The sequence below is a fragment of the Halyomorpha halys genome, unplaced genomic scaffold (assembly GCF_000696795.3).
Source record: "Halyomorpha halys isolate HHAL.00 unplaced genomic scaffold, Hhal_1.1 Scaffold661.1, whole genome shotgun sequence".
NCBI classification, from domain to species: Eukaryota; Metazoa; Arthropoda; class Insecta; order Hemiptera; family Pentatomidae; genus Halyomorpha; species Halyomorpha halys.
The window spans coordinates 91,190-106,583 of record NW_027116476.1 but is presented as its reverse complement, the minus strand read 5'-3'; the positions used below and the strand labels follow the sequence as shown (position 1 = coordinate 106,583).

General features: G+C 30.2%; 1 protein-coding gene and 1 long non-coding RNA gene across 5 annotated transcripts in view; one reads left to right on the top strand and one right to left on the bottom strand.

The window, feature by feature from the left end:
* Window positions 1–15,394, bottom strand: part of LOC106685129 (facilitated trehalose transporter Tret1) — a 228,444-nt gene that overhangs the window by 127,048 nt on the left and 86,002 nt on the right. Inside the window, exon 1 of one of the 3 annotated variants that reach the window (XM_014427653.3) lies at window positions 4,771–4,844. The exons of 1 other annotated variant lie outside the window; for it this stretch is intronic. The gene's annotated coding sequence lies outside the window, so the exon portion shown is untranslated. Of the gene's footprint in view, window positions 1–4,770; window positions 4,845–15,394 lie in introns of those variants that run through there. One more of the 3 variants, XM_067053261.1, reaches the window with a different exon arrangement.
* LOC136797241 (uncharacterized) overlaps window positions 1–15,394 on the top strand; it is a 136,554-nt gene that overhangs the window by 117,016 nt on the left and 4,144 nt on the right. The gene's annotated exons all lie outside the window — the stretch shown is intronic.

Genomic DNA, 15,394 nt, shown 5'->3' with positions numbered 1-15,394 from the left:
AATTATAATTGATAAAGTATCAATATATATATATCTAAGGGTCAAAAAAAGACCTGTATTAAGATGTTTATAGATTTTCAGTGTATCAGCACTTATTATCTATACATTTTTGAAAATTGTCCATTCTGCCGCAGTATCTTAATTCTATTATTGTATAGGTCCTGAAAATTTTCATTTCTGATTAAAGATTTACTCACAATTTTTGTTTTTGATTTAATTTACAAAAAAAAATTTAAATGATGAAGTATTTTTTAATAGATTATATTAGACTCAAACATTATGAGTAAACTTACAGACGTACAGAATTACTTCTTGTAGTTGAATACTGTAAAACTGTAAATTGTGAGTGATTCTGTATTCAATTAAAGATTTACTTAAAATCTTTTAGTAAAAAGTATATGAATACTAAGCAAAGGACTTATTTTTTAAAATAAAATATGTGAATCGAAAAAAATATATAATACTAGTACTTAAGTACAAAGTACTTAATGATTGGTACATTTACTCATTTAATCTACATTTTTTTTACGATATTTGTATTTTTTGCTACTTAAGTTTTTCTTGAGTTCAGATTCCTTAACTTGATTTCACTTTGAAATGTTTTGATTATGAGTTTTGTACTTTTTTTTTATTTTAAGGCATCGATTAGTTATAGTTCATTATTTCCCTAATTTTTGGATTTGCATTGGATAGTCCTGTGATAATCTTGACTTTTAGGCTGTATTCATTCATAGCTGTATTTATTCATAAGGCCATTCAGCCACGCATAAGAAGCCTAGCCAAATGGACAAAGCCAGGCACAGAAGTACTTAGTGTTCAAACTTTTTGTGTACCAGCAATTTAATGGTACTCAGCAATTTATTACAAACTGCTAAACTCTATAGTGATATTTCTTTTTGTCAAACTGGATATTTACATATAGATCCAATTATCTAAGAACAATCAACTATCACGATTGCGAGATTTTCTTGAAATATTTGTTCATTCTATTTTTTAATCATTTGTTTGTTCTTTTTCTTTTCTTTTTTATTTAATTTTTTTTTCACTTTATCTAAATTATCTTTATCTATCTTTTTTTCTAATTCAATAGTGATTAAATATATATACAAGGAATATATCTGCTATTGATTACCACGATATTTTTTGGACTACATAAAACACCCACGTATTTATATTGTCTGATAAAGATAACGCCCATGAAAAATTTATATAGATTTATCTAACTTTGTTTAACCTTAAACAGTCGGTGATGAGTCAGAATTTCATTTTTTTTTCTTTAGTCCAATGAAGTTAATAAGCATTAAAAGTTATTGGGTTTTGTTGCACATCACGATTCCTAATAGATTATAATGTATAATTAATTGACTGATAAGGTTTTCGATTGTTTTTCTCCTGTCAAAGTTTATATCTTGGTTACATAGTTTTATACAACCGGTTAAATTGGCATCAAACTAATATAATATTTAGCATTAACATTTCTGTCGAATTTCTCCTTTTTGGCCAACTTGGGGTAAGGACCATTTGTCGTTGCCATCATGGAGAAGGGTGCACGCTTAGTAAGGGCGAACTGTCTAGAGCAGGGGGCAGGACAATATTTTCCTGCCGGAGGCTATACAACAAGAAGAGTAAAAAAGGCTAAATAAAGATTTAAAATTACAAGAGACAATTTTGAGATTCTTTATCGTATATATTTCCCATTTGTTAATATATTTTAAACTAGTTCAATTTTTATAAACATTAGGAAGATATTGTAGATAAATTCAATTTTTAAAAATGTTCATACAATACATAGGTTTATAATATAAAACCCATATGCCTGTTTTTATAATCGATATCGCTGATACTGGGGAAACTCCGCCCATTTCTAAGTTGTCTTATTGAAAATTTATGATTAAGTGTTGTGGATAGTGTATAATTATTGCTCTAATTCTATTTCTAAGTTATATCAATTGAAAAATTCATAATTAAAAACTTCAGTAGGGTTAAAATTTGAGAGCATATACAAGTTACAACTTAAAAATGAAATAAATATTAATTATGTTGAGAAAGGGGTTATAAAGGGATTGGAAAGGAGGGGATAGGGTCATTAAAACCATCCTTAAGACACGACTTCGCACTGCTTATATATACAACTTTCGACCGTTCAATATAATACCTTTATGAATCTAGAAGGGGATTGAACATAGTATAATACCAAACTGTTTAATGAATGTCAATCACTAATTTTTCTAATTTTTTTTCTTTTAGGTGGAGCTATAATATTGCGCAGATTATCTTTATAACTCTTCTTATTTTATTTTGTACTTCTTTTCTAACTTTATCAGAAAGTCTTAGTGTATATTTTCCAACGTAATATGATAAAATTTTAAAAAGAATAAACATGAACGTATATCTGATAAATAAAAAAATAGTTGGGTCCAGTCGAAAATGATATAATTGTAATAATTGTAATACTAGTGAGGTCTTCAATTTTACATAAGAACTTGTTTCTTGGTTAAAATTAATATTGAAAAGGGCTCAGTAACTACATGATAGTCATATAATTCGTATTTATCTGTATTATTGACAAAAAATGACAATGAATACAATAACGCTTATTATTTTAAGGAATGACAAATATCTCAGCTAGAATATGTTTACCCAAAGTAATGACAATAATAATACTTTTTCTCCCCCCGGGCATTTGTGACGTCCGTCAGCCAATAGGTGGCACTTACATAAATAGGCGTGGGAGTGACGGACCCATCCTATGAAAACAACGTCAGGAATGTGATTCCTAAGTACATCGCGCGAGGTCTTGGACCTTCACGGTCTGTCGCGCCAATGAAAAAAAAAAAAAGAATATTTAATTGAAATTAAACGATTATATTTGAATTTGAAGTATAATTAGGCTTACATTTGAATGATAATATATAATTTTCGCAAAACTTTATTTTGATAATAGCAATGATTCGAACTTAGCTTTAGTACAATATATTATTTATTATTTCTGCAATGTCCATTTTATTAATATAACAAGCAGAAAGATCAAAGAGTGTATTTTTTAGTAATTCAATAATACATAATACCTAATTCATAATATTCTCCGACAACAGATTAAACTACTGATAAGATTTATTACTATTTTGGTAGGCTCCACACCAAGATAAAACAAAAATCTTTTATTTGTTTTGCGCAAGTCATGTCATAAATTTTGTCCTTGAAGAAATCGCGGATTTAGCTGTTTCCCAAGGTCAGATCCATAGGTGAAAATATATCTCGTTACATTTATTTACATAATGTTCATATATACATCATATATTTATTTATTAGATGTTTCGTTACAGTGTATTTCTAAATAAATTACAGTATTTAAATCCCCTTGTTCTTCATAGTTTGCTTTTGAAGTAAAGTTAAATAGTTCAGGTTTTTATGGAAGTCGTTATTAAACAAACCAACCAGCAATATTTTACAGTTTTACAGATTCCCACTTCATCATAGTTTTATTTTGTAAAATAAATGTTTGTATTAATCACAATCATAAAATGATTCTTGTTAAATTTCTTGTAACCTGCGATATCTACTATTTCATAATCTCAATGAATAAATATAAATAATACAGAGCAAAAAAAGATTAGGTAAATAATTTTAGATAGCAACTAAGATTAATAATATGATTATAACGGTAATAAAAAATAACGTTTGGTTCGATACCGACAATACTAATAATCTATACCTGCATACCACCCTTCCCATAGTTCCATAAAATCCCAAACGTTCTTAGTCAGATCTAACACGATCTTACTATCTACTTTCAATTGAATACTAAGGCAATCCCCTGCCAGTTTAGTGTTCTTTTTTTTTGTTTAATGATTCATTCGTCATACATTCCGATATTACACCACCACTACAGAGGTCTTGAAACTACCACATCAAGATATTTAGATGGTAACTCTGTGATTTAGCATTTAACATTACACAATATCAATAATTTTTTTTGAGGTTAAAAACTCCCAAAATTTTAATATATTGTAATCTAAAATTATTATAATGTTGCACAACGTTTCGGTACTATTGTCCCATATGCATGTACTTTAATAAACCTCATAATTACTTTATGAGTAATTTTATAAAGTTTGACTAATTATCAGGTTTATTAAAGTACATGAATATGGGACAATAGTCCCGAAACATTGTGCAACATTATGATAATTTTAGAATAAAATATATTCAATTTTTGGAAATTTTTAACGATGCTTTGAAACATTGGTTACAATAGTCCGATCCATGAAGCCACAAATATTGGGCGAACAAGAAGAACTCCGGGTTGGGGGGTATGCTGCCTATGAAGGGGCTACTTTGTAGTAATATACTAATTGAATTCCAACATGATAAAAAATATCAAGATACGATAAAAAATATCAAGACGTTGGTAACTACATTTTGAAAAGTGTTCATTAGGGAAACTAATGGGATCCTTTTATTTAACAAGAATTATGCATTAAATTATTCTTCTTGTGAAATTATGGACGTTTCGTGACGGTTGTCCATTGACTTGAATTCTATTTAAAATTCATTGAACTATATTTTAACGTAATATACACTGGTTTTTAATCTCTGCTAAAAGAAATATAAATTTTAATATCATTTGCAAAAGTTATCTTCAGAATAATCTGACCCTATTAGCTCAAATTGATAAAGAATGAATTCACACTGGCATAAATGTTGCATATATGCTATTAATTATTGTGATTATTATAAAGACGCTAGTTTCCATGGATTGTAACATACCTGGAAGATAATAGTAGCAATCTCTGGACGACCAAGGACCTATTTAGTTCTGATAGTGCAGCCGACAGACTGATAACAAACCGTCACCGCATGTAGCGATCTTAGGGCAGATACGTCTTATCTACCCCTTCCCTTAGCTTACTGTATTTATTCTGTCCTTACTTATGAATATATGATGATAACAGGAAGCCCGTATTCGTAATGGGTCAATGGCCTCCGGGTATTTCACTCTGTAATATTATAGCTACAATGACATGGATGTGGTATATACAGTGAGGGAAGAAGAGACTGAGGCCAATGAAAGAATAGTCTCCTTTTGTCAATACTTTACTTTTTAGTAGAATCTTTGGTTCAGTAGCCCTGATGAAGGCCTAAAATTTAGTTTGAAACGTTGGGGCGAAATAAAAAATTTCTATTCTACAATTACAATTTACAACTGTAATTAAAAAAAAACACATTAAGTACATTTGATGTAATATAAAAATGATACTGGCATGTAAAGAAACTACCCAGAGGTAGCACTCTAATCATATTTTTACACTGGAAGGTCTCGAGACCTTCTTCTTTTCAGGCACCTCGGAGGATTTTTAGGAATAGAAGAAGGTGCAAGGTTAGAAACTAGAGGGTTCTGATGTTTGGAGAGTTTATGTCGGAAAAATTGATATCTGGTCCGAGCTAGATCAGTTATCAGGGAACATTAATGTCTTTATGTATGATTTTATTTGTGACAAAGTAAGGAGCATTTTACGAAGGATTTTGAGTTGTAAGGATTGGATACGTGAGGAATTCGAAGGTTTAGTGGACCCCCAAAGCTCAACTCCGTATGCACAGATAGGCCTTATGATTGTCATGTAAATCTTGTAAGTATTTATAATGAATTGAAAGTTTTGACCGTTTGTCTAGTAAGTGCTGTAATAGTGTAGTTTCCTGTATTTTCAATTTTGTGTGAGGATTCCAGGTTAGTCGTTTGTCCAGATGTAGTCCGAGGTAGCGGATCTGATCGACAGGGGTAAGAGCAACAATATTAAAGGATACTTTAGAGCAGTCAGTAGGTTTACGACGAAGGGTAAAAGTGATTTGATGAGATTTATTTTAATCCTCAAATTATGACACCATTCCTCGAGGGCTGTGATATGGGATTGGAAAGTTTGGGATGAAATTAGAGGGTTATTATTAACACATGTATCAGCGGCATACATGGTGAGGATAGTGTTAGGATTGGTTGGGATGTCTGGTGTATAGATTGTGTAGAGGATGGGACTGAGGATACTACCCTGAGGAACACCAGCGGACTGAAAGAAGAGGAATGAATAGGAACCATTGTGGTTTACTTTGAATAATCTATCATTGAGAAAGGAGCGGATAATGAGAAAGTATGTAGGAGGTAGGAATTTACAAGATTTGTAAAGCAGTCCCGGGTACCAGACTCGATCAGAAGCCTGTTCTAGAATGAAAAAAAAAACTCCCGCGCAGTACATTCCGCGCTCCAAAGAAGTTGAGACAGCGTCCACCACACGATGACATTGCTGGATAGTTGCTGCTCCAAATGGGTTCGGAATCCAAATTGGTAATCTGGTATTATATAATTGGAATCAAGGATGCAGTTATAGGCGTTTTAAAATGAGTTTTTCGAGAATTTGCCCATGTTAGGTAATCGAGAAATAGGACGGTAGGAGAATGGATCTTCTGGTGGGTTTGGGGTCTTGGTATCATTTTAACTATTGATAATGTCCATGGGTCAGGAAATATGTGGAACGGAGAACGGCGTTATATATGTAGGTGATGAATAGTATAGCTTTTGCACCAGGAGCTTTGCGGTTAGATAATCTCTGAATGATACTGGATGGATATATCTGTAGGATGAAATGCTTTAGGTGGAAGGGTCATGTGGAGTGGAATATTTAGTTCTGATTCAATACATTCAAGATGAATTGGGTTAAGGATATCAGGATGCGAAATGAAGGTTTTAGAAAACTGTTGTCCGAATATTTGCGATTTTTCTTCGTCCGTTCTGGCCCAGGTTTGGGATTCGGTGAGAAAAAGATAGTTAAAATCTTTAAAATTCTGCAACATTTTAGTCGTTCGCCGTAATGATTTGTCAGTAGTTGTAAGATCTCAGTAAAGTTAATTAAATTTTGAATTTTGTATTTTCTTATTTCTATTTTAAGTTTGTTAGTCAATTTGGTGTAATACGTTTTGTCAGTTGGAATTCTGGTTCTATGCCACTTCGATCTTCCTCTGCGTTTTTCCCTTAGTAAGATATGAATATGCTATGGCAGGTTATTTTGCTTATTGTTATTAAATCTGTAGCAGTTAGCGAGCACGAAGTGCTGCTATAACCCGCCAGGGGCCAGCACTACAAGCGTCTAAGAAGCTGTATAATTGTGTATAAGTTTATCATTATAAAAATACGATCTCTTATATAAATGTACATATGTTAATATGTAATGTGTAAGAATGTTAATTATAAAATAAAAAGAGATTGTGCAAAAAGATTCTACGGAACTATCTCAAGTAGAGTTAAAAGAGTGAATCCTCAGTGATAACCGATCACATGAGGCCTTCAATTGCCACCGGGATTGATCCGTTAAAGCAAGCCTTTTCACTGGCCCAGTCATAGCACTGGTGGTTTACACTCTGCTTGAGATAGGTTCGTGCATTGCATTGTTATCATGTTATTATGTTCAGGTATTGCTAAGTATTATGCACAGAGATAATTAATATATAAAAATAACGATATGTTTTTTACAAAATGAAGCATTATGTAAATTTGGGAGCTTCAGTGAGGCTTGAGGTGCTGTGCTCTGGTGAGTTGTGATCGCACCGCTTGCTCCCTCTCGCTACAAATCTATTTGACGGAGTGTTGTCAGTTATGATTGTTCTTATTGATGATGTGAGTTTTTGAATAGCTTCGGCAATGTCTAGTTTAGTTTCCAGTTCACATTTAAATTTGTTCCAGTCAACTCTTCCTGTAATAAATGAAGAAACGTAAGGCTTAGGTACGAAGCTTGAATGTAAAAAAAAGCAGAACTGGACTATAATCTGATGAAACGTCGTCCAGGGATTCAACAATGGCTTGAGAGGGAGAACTCTGGGAGGTGATAAATATGTCAAGAATATCAGGGCATTTTTTTGAGGGATGTAGGCCAAGAAGTCGGATTTTCGGGAGAGAGAATGGAATATGTGCAGCATACCCATCGTTGGTCCTTAGCATTATAGTCTCATCCAGCGGTCCGAGGGTTTGGAAAAAGGGATCAAGAGGGCTATTACCAGGAGGACAGTATACAGAGCTGAAAAGGTAACATGGAAAAGGCTGTTTGAAATGATAACCGAGGTTGATTGAATAGCTTCAGTTGGATTGGAAGGAATAAGGAAATGGGGTAAGGATTTGTGGATAAGGATGCAATAATCAGCATGGAAAGTGTTGGCTGGGTGGTCCGATCTATAACTGATGTAGTCACGTATGTAAAAGTGTGTCCTTTGTGTGAAATAAGTTTAAGTCAGTAGAGCTATGTCAATGTGTTTATCATGTTGGAATATGATTAATAAGGGATTTCATAGCCTCTTGAAGATCTTTCAGGAAGGATTTGAGGATATAAGTTATATCCATTGGAATTTGGTAATGAGGATTGTCATTGGCATAAATTGATTAAAAGAACTTGAGATACATAAATAAATCTTAAAATCCACTTATTCAACAAATGTATTAATGAAGCTATTACTTGAAAACATAAAAGCTCTACAAAAAAATTAAAATTTCATTAAATAATTGAAAAAAATCAAGGTTGTTCTGACATTTGGTTGTGAAAAATCCATACTTCAGAAAATATTAGCAGTCAAATAGAAGCTAGTTAAATGTACTATAAAGTAGTTTGTGATTAGTATTTTCTACTAGGAGTAGTATTGTTTTCATTATATTTGCCTAACTCAATTCAGACCTTAGGCACTTGACTACACTTTTTTTTTTTAAAAAAAGGTAGTTAAAACTAGCTAGATTATCTGCAGCTATCGTTCTGTACATTTTTGTGATTACATTGATCGTAAGGCTGTTATTGAAAGGAAAGTTTATAAAATGGAAAAAATTCAAATATTTCTAAGATCAGACATTTACTTGACCATCGTTTTGAAACCACTCCTTGATTGAATTATAGTGTTATGGTAGTTATTTGACGCATAATTCAATGCTCTAAATGTTATATAACATTAATTTGTTAAATAAAGTGTTTAATTTTTTAATTAGTTTAAAAGGTCGATGTATTTTGAAAGTACAACCAGAAAATCACTTCGAAAATCGGGACAAATTTAGTGTCTTCTTATTAGATCTAATTATCTATTAATATAATTTTCAACTTTACTTAATTTTTTTCCAACTGAAATTCCAATTTTATTGCATTATAACGCTCTACTACTTGCGTGTTTGTGCTCCGACATAGTATCATCAAATATGATTTATGAGCAAACGTGGTAGTAAAAAGTTACTGGTGCTTTAATTAATTAGTACAATGCATTATATTGCCTGGAAGTTAACCTCGCAGTATCTCAGTCTTTCCAACCACTCATAAAAAAATTTATGATTGGTGACAAAACTAGAGGATTAAAATCAATTTCAGAAAAAATATCAGATAATCTTCTCCTCAGAAAAGATGGAAAAATCCTCGTAGGCCTTCAGTAATATTCAGATGAAACCGTATATTTTCCTTACATTTAATTTTAGTCAAGATATACTCTGTAATCTTCATATTTATTTATAAAAGTTCATTTACTTAAATGTAACGTAATTGACGATATTATTTGTTTGTATGACACTTCTTCGTGATAAACGTAGCCCAAGTGTAACTTAGCATAGTGGTAATATTTTCTTTTTTTTTTAAAAACATTTTTTCAGGAAATGTTCAGAACCATTTTGTTTATTCTTCACAAAAAATGTTAATTCACTAATATGTCGATTCTGATATAGCATTTATTTCTATACGTTCTCAGGCTACTTTATTTATTTAGAATAATTATTTAAAATTATTTATTGTTTTGTTTATTTTTAGAGAATTATTCAATTCTTTACATAGCGTCGTAGAAATACATATGAATTTATCTTGCTGACCGATATTAAGGATGGACAGCATTGATCGAAGATTGACCCTCACCCACTTTCTGTACTTATCATGAAATATGAATAGAATAACCCGCTTAGGCGTCCTAGCCTATTAATTAAAAGCGTTGACGACCTTACCTCACCGTCTAATGAGAAGACGTGATATTAGTATTGGTAGTACATTAGATTTTTGTGTTCGATTTAGGTAAATAAATAAAAATTAGCTATGGTTATTTTATAGATTTTTATACAAGTTATAACAAAAAATTAATATATTATTTAAGTATTTGAACTATTATATGAGCGATTACTTATTTTCTTTACCAAAAAAAATGTTTTTTTTTCGCACACTTCTATAAAAAAAATACATACCTATAATAATCTACACACATGTACTTATTATTATATGCATGTAATTATTCGTAACTTTATTATAAAAGGTTAAAAAAAAATTGCGTTATGACTATCTTAAATTATTTTATCTTGGAGTTCTAGCTATACAAATTCTCCATATTCCTCTCAGATCACATTTACTTATTTTATACATTTTATTCAGTTGTAACTATCAATAAATATATTTTAGAACAAAAGAAAATTATTTCATCGTATAGATGTTTGTATTCAATGATGTTGATACACTTAATGAACAAATTATTTACTCGTTATTAACCAAGCTGATTTCATGAACTAATTAAAATTTTCATAAATAATAAATAAAATATTTAATTTTAAATCCTATAAATTTGTACTAAACTTAAATTTTGATGACAGTTTTTCTTGTTTTGATCAAGAAAAAGCCCCAAAAATATTTATAATTTAATTATATAAAATGTTTATAATTCAAATATTAATATTTAAATTTCATTGAACGATACGACGATGTCGTCATGTTAAGGTTATTTATTTAAAATCTTAAACATTTGGTATTATCCAGTTTTTTAAATAGGTTTCACGGCTGCCTTCAAGAACGGACGCGTTGGCTATATTTGTTTCTTGGTGAGTTCTCTGTTGATTATTATTCGTTAGTTAAAGGAAAACTAACAGAAATCAGCGGAAGCAATGCATAATCATAGGCCTTCGCTCTAAAATTATAATCTGTTCGTGACCAGAGAGTTCTGCCTCTTCGTGCCATCTTCCTTTATCGCTTTTCCTCTTGGACAGTCACGGCACACAATGGAAAATCCTAACAAATATAACTGATGAATATTTAGTATATATGCTCAAAGCTTTACACTGTTTAGTTACATTTGAAATATCATCTCGGTAGTATAATATCTGGTAATATGTATGATTCGATTTCGCGGAAATGTTGGTCTGATTTTAAGTTTTGAAGAGACATTAAATTTTATGGGATCAATTTTTTCTTGTATACTTTCAAAATTGTCAAAGAATGAGTGGTATGTTGTCAGAGCGTGCCATTGTATGGAGAGCATTCGGTTAGAAGTCGTGGCCTATGAATCTGATAATTTTTACTATTATCTTAAATTTTTTGGGAAATTTATTTCATCCAAACACTTTATATAAATATTCTTAGTAAAGATACCATTGAATAGTGCATTTAGTGGTGAGGATTCATCCTGTACCATGATTTGTCTATTAATAATGTAGTTTTTTCGTAATCGTAATCATTTTTTATAAAAATGTATTTTAATCAAAACCTTGATATTAATATACTTTATTAAGATGCCTCTCTTCTCATTATAATTTATACCTAAATGGTCAGGGCATGTCAATCGTGAGCATCCGTTCAGAACGATTCGTGGTCAATCCTCCAGATAATTTTTACAATATTCTTAAATTTGTATAAAGATATATTTTACTCAAACACTTTATATAAATAAACTTTATAAAGAGAAGAGAGGCAGACTGAAAAAAAAAAAAAACGATGAGTAAAAGAAAAGAAATAATCAGGCCGTTCCATCTTTCTAGAAAAAGAATTTTATGAAGCTACAAGAGAATCAGGATTTCCTGACAGTAAGAGCCTCTAGAATGGTTTATTTTTCAATCACTAGGTTCTTGGACTATTCACTCGTGACTGCAGGTTAAAAAAAAATTTAGAATGATTAATATTAATTCAAGATTCTTTTATTTTTATCATTATTTTATTTTATTCATTTATTTTTTCATGCAAGTACTTTGATTATGTTAATTTTCTTTATCCTTTTGTTTGTATATATTTTAAGAGAGATTTTATTAACTTTTACTTGTAGATTTCCTTATTCAAAATTTTTAAAATTCATTTGTGACATTATTACTATTTTTTAAGTAAAATAAGAATACGCAAGCCAGAGTTCACTAAGCCATTAAAGGAATTGAGTGTAAGATATCCTATTTTTAATCTTCTAGAACTCAGTATAGATGCAAGCTCTGCAAAGTGAGATGAAGTAAAATGTTACTTACTACTAAATATTTGTTTTGCTATCTTTCTTTTCTTGGCTGCCTTCCTAACCATCTTCCCACAGTTTATTGTATAAGGTCAACTAATAATCTTATTCAATATCTAAAAATATTATTCAAAGTTTTATTATTATTTATTTATTGCTATTTACAACTGTACATTATAATACATTTACGACGGCTCCCTACGAGAAATTGATTTTAATTTTTTATGGTTTATTCGATCTACCACATTGTTTGCAGGGATATTGTCAAAAACCTTCAAAAATATCTTAATATTTTTGCTGTTATTCGCCTTCAGATTAGGCGGAGTAAAATAGTGCCAGGGTACGAATTCGCCTTAATAGCTGATTCTACTAATACCCTTTAGCAAGTGTACCCCTTTTTTTTAAATTCGTAAGAAAATGCTCTCAAATGATAGACTATTTGCAATTTTTTTACTTTGACACCATGGAAGTAAAATAATAAATTTTCGAGATAAGAATTTGAAAATGTATATAATTTATTTTCTTTTTTTTTTGTTTTATTATTATTTACTACAATTTTTTTTAATTTAATATTCTGTACACATTCTCCATTAAAGTTGTTTCAAATACCGTCTTCCTGAAATTGCCCTTTTTTCTTCTCTATAGCCTTCTTTTCAAATATTTCCTTTTCTTTTTATGATAAATAGAAACCGGAGTAAAACAAATATGTACAATTTCCAATTGTTTCAGTATTCTACCAATTTCTTTTTTTACCAAAACGATATCTTATGGTCGAATGTATTAATCTTTTTAACTGGAAATGTTTTGTCAAAATGAAGATGTAGATTAACAGTTATTCTTGGAGTTAAATGATAATAATTAATTTTTATATTATATTGTGTTAAAAACAGGCAAAAATTGAAAACTGATATAGATAAAGTTAATATTGTTTATTGTGCTTAATTTTTTGAAAATCACATCTGCGTTAGCAATTGGAGGTGTGTTTTGCTAGAATCCACTCCATTATGGTTTGAACGTTTGACAGGATTTTCCCCTAAATTGCACTAATGCAGTGCACCATTAGACATGATCCACATAATGGCTATGCAATTGGAATGATTTGTGCTTGCAAAATAGCTACTTTGTTTCGGACCAATAGCGATTTTTTTTTCTCATTTCAAAGCGTTTGCTTTACTATCGTGTGTGTGGTTCTTAACTTTTTAATTCATCTTATGTGTTAACTTACTCTTGTACGAAAATTGTAAATTTTTTTTTTAATTTGGTAAGTCACAATTTCTTTTCGAAAAACTCGGATTTTCGTACTTTTTTCCACTATAACATTAACTTTATAAAGAATTATAATATTGAATGTTGTCAATACTTTATAGAAAACGATTATGAATCTTTATGTTATATATACTCCTGAAAAACAAAATAAATATAATTAGATTTTTCTTTGTTTTATCTACTGAAAAAGATCAATAAAAGTATAAATATATTTATATTTTTATTATATATTGATATATTATATATTTTTAATTTACACAAATCGCGAATGCTATGTTATGTGATAAATAAAGTTTTCCTCTGTCTTGTATTGTTGGAAGCTTTACTGAAGCTTATAGAACTTCTAATACTTGTTCGTTGAAAATCAAATAAAAGCCGAATAATCCACATTAGGAATTCAAAAGCACGAAAAGCGTTTCTCTTCAAACCTCTCAGGTTTCGTGCAACTGTTTCAACTTTTTAAACTTTTGTTTCTGTACAAGCTAGAGTGATGCATGCGAATTTATTTCGATAAACCCTGCAACGGACTCATTAAAGGAATTTGGACAATTTAAGTTCATCGAAGTTAAGAGAGGAGGAATGCTGCTTCCTGGACTTGGAGGATCATTTGTCACTTAGTCCTGCACGCTATGCCCTCACGGAACTTTGATGTGCAGGTTCTCGCCATGCGAATCTAATGAAATTCTGGTTTTTTTTTTCCCTAGAGAATTGTTATTTTATCAGTTATAGACTTATTTGATCTTATTTACTTGAAATTTATACTTAAGGAAAACAATATTATGCATAGTGAATCAAATGAATCGTTCTAGAGTATGGATTATTTTTCGATTCTCTGGTCACAAAAAAAAATAAATATGCTTATAATCATTTTGAAATTTTCAGAATAAAGAATTTTTAGATACAATACTTAATTTTAATTTTTTTTTCTCGGAATATAAGAAAAATAATCTAAAACAATGTAGAAATGACAATAGTAAATTATGCTAAATTAGCAGTGAAAATTTTTTCCTAGGAAATCAAAATTAACCTAAAGAAAAAAATATACCTGTTTATTTTAATTTTAAAAAAATGTTGTATTCTCAATTAGGAGTTTTACCAATATTCCACTTTGCTTTAATGAAAAAATAAAAAATATCAAAAATGCGTGGAAATTCAAAAACAATGTATTTCTTAGTGAAGCAAGGTAGTAGTGCGGATAAGCTTCTACTTCCCTGGCCTGTCTACCTAGGAATCAAAAATTTCACGGCTTTAATTGTTGATCGTATTTTTCTCTTTACGATTATTAAACGCTACATAAAATGAACCTGTTTGTCCAGGCTTTTGTTTGCGTGGTCAAGTGCCTATAAGCTCACTTATTTTTTTATGAATAATAACAAAGATAAATTTTTTAAATGACAAAATAATAACAAAGAAAAATTAATTGTCCCCAAAGTGCTTCCATCTCTTGAAAAGAAAACTTACTAAAATTCGGTGTATTTAGCCCTAATAATATTCACCAATTTAACTTAGGGCGAAGGAGAGACAACAAGAAATCTTGCCTAAATTAAAATAAAAATTATCATATTAACGCCTATTTTTGGCAAATCTTTAACAGTTACCTTTGATCAAATCTTATATGAATATTTTATTAGTCCCCACAAAAAGTCCAGTCTTAGGAATTAATCAAAACAATTGTTGTAATTTATTTCTTAAATTGAAGATTTTTTTTTTATAATTAGAGATTAACTCTTCTTAAAATTGTGTTTGATTTAAGAAACACGGTGCAAGTTTCCCACAAGACATAATACATAATTATTAAGAAACATGAGAACGATGATAATAAATATTTGTTTAGTGTAGTATCATCTTTACCTTGTTTAAATGTTCTACATACATGATGCGATTC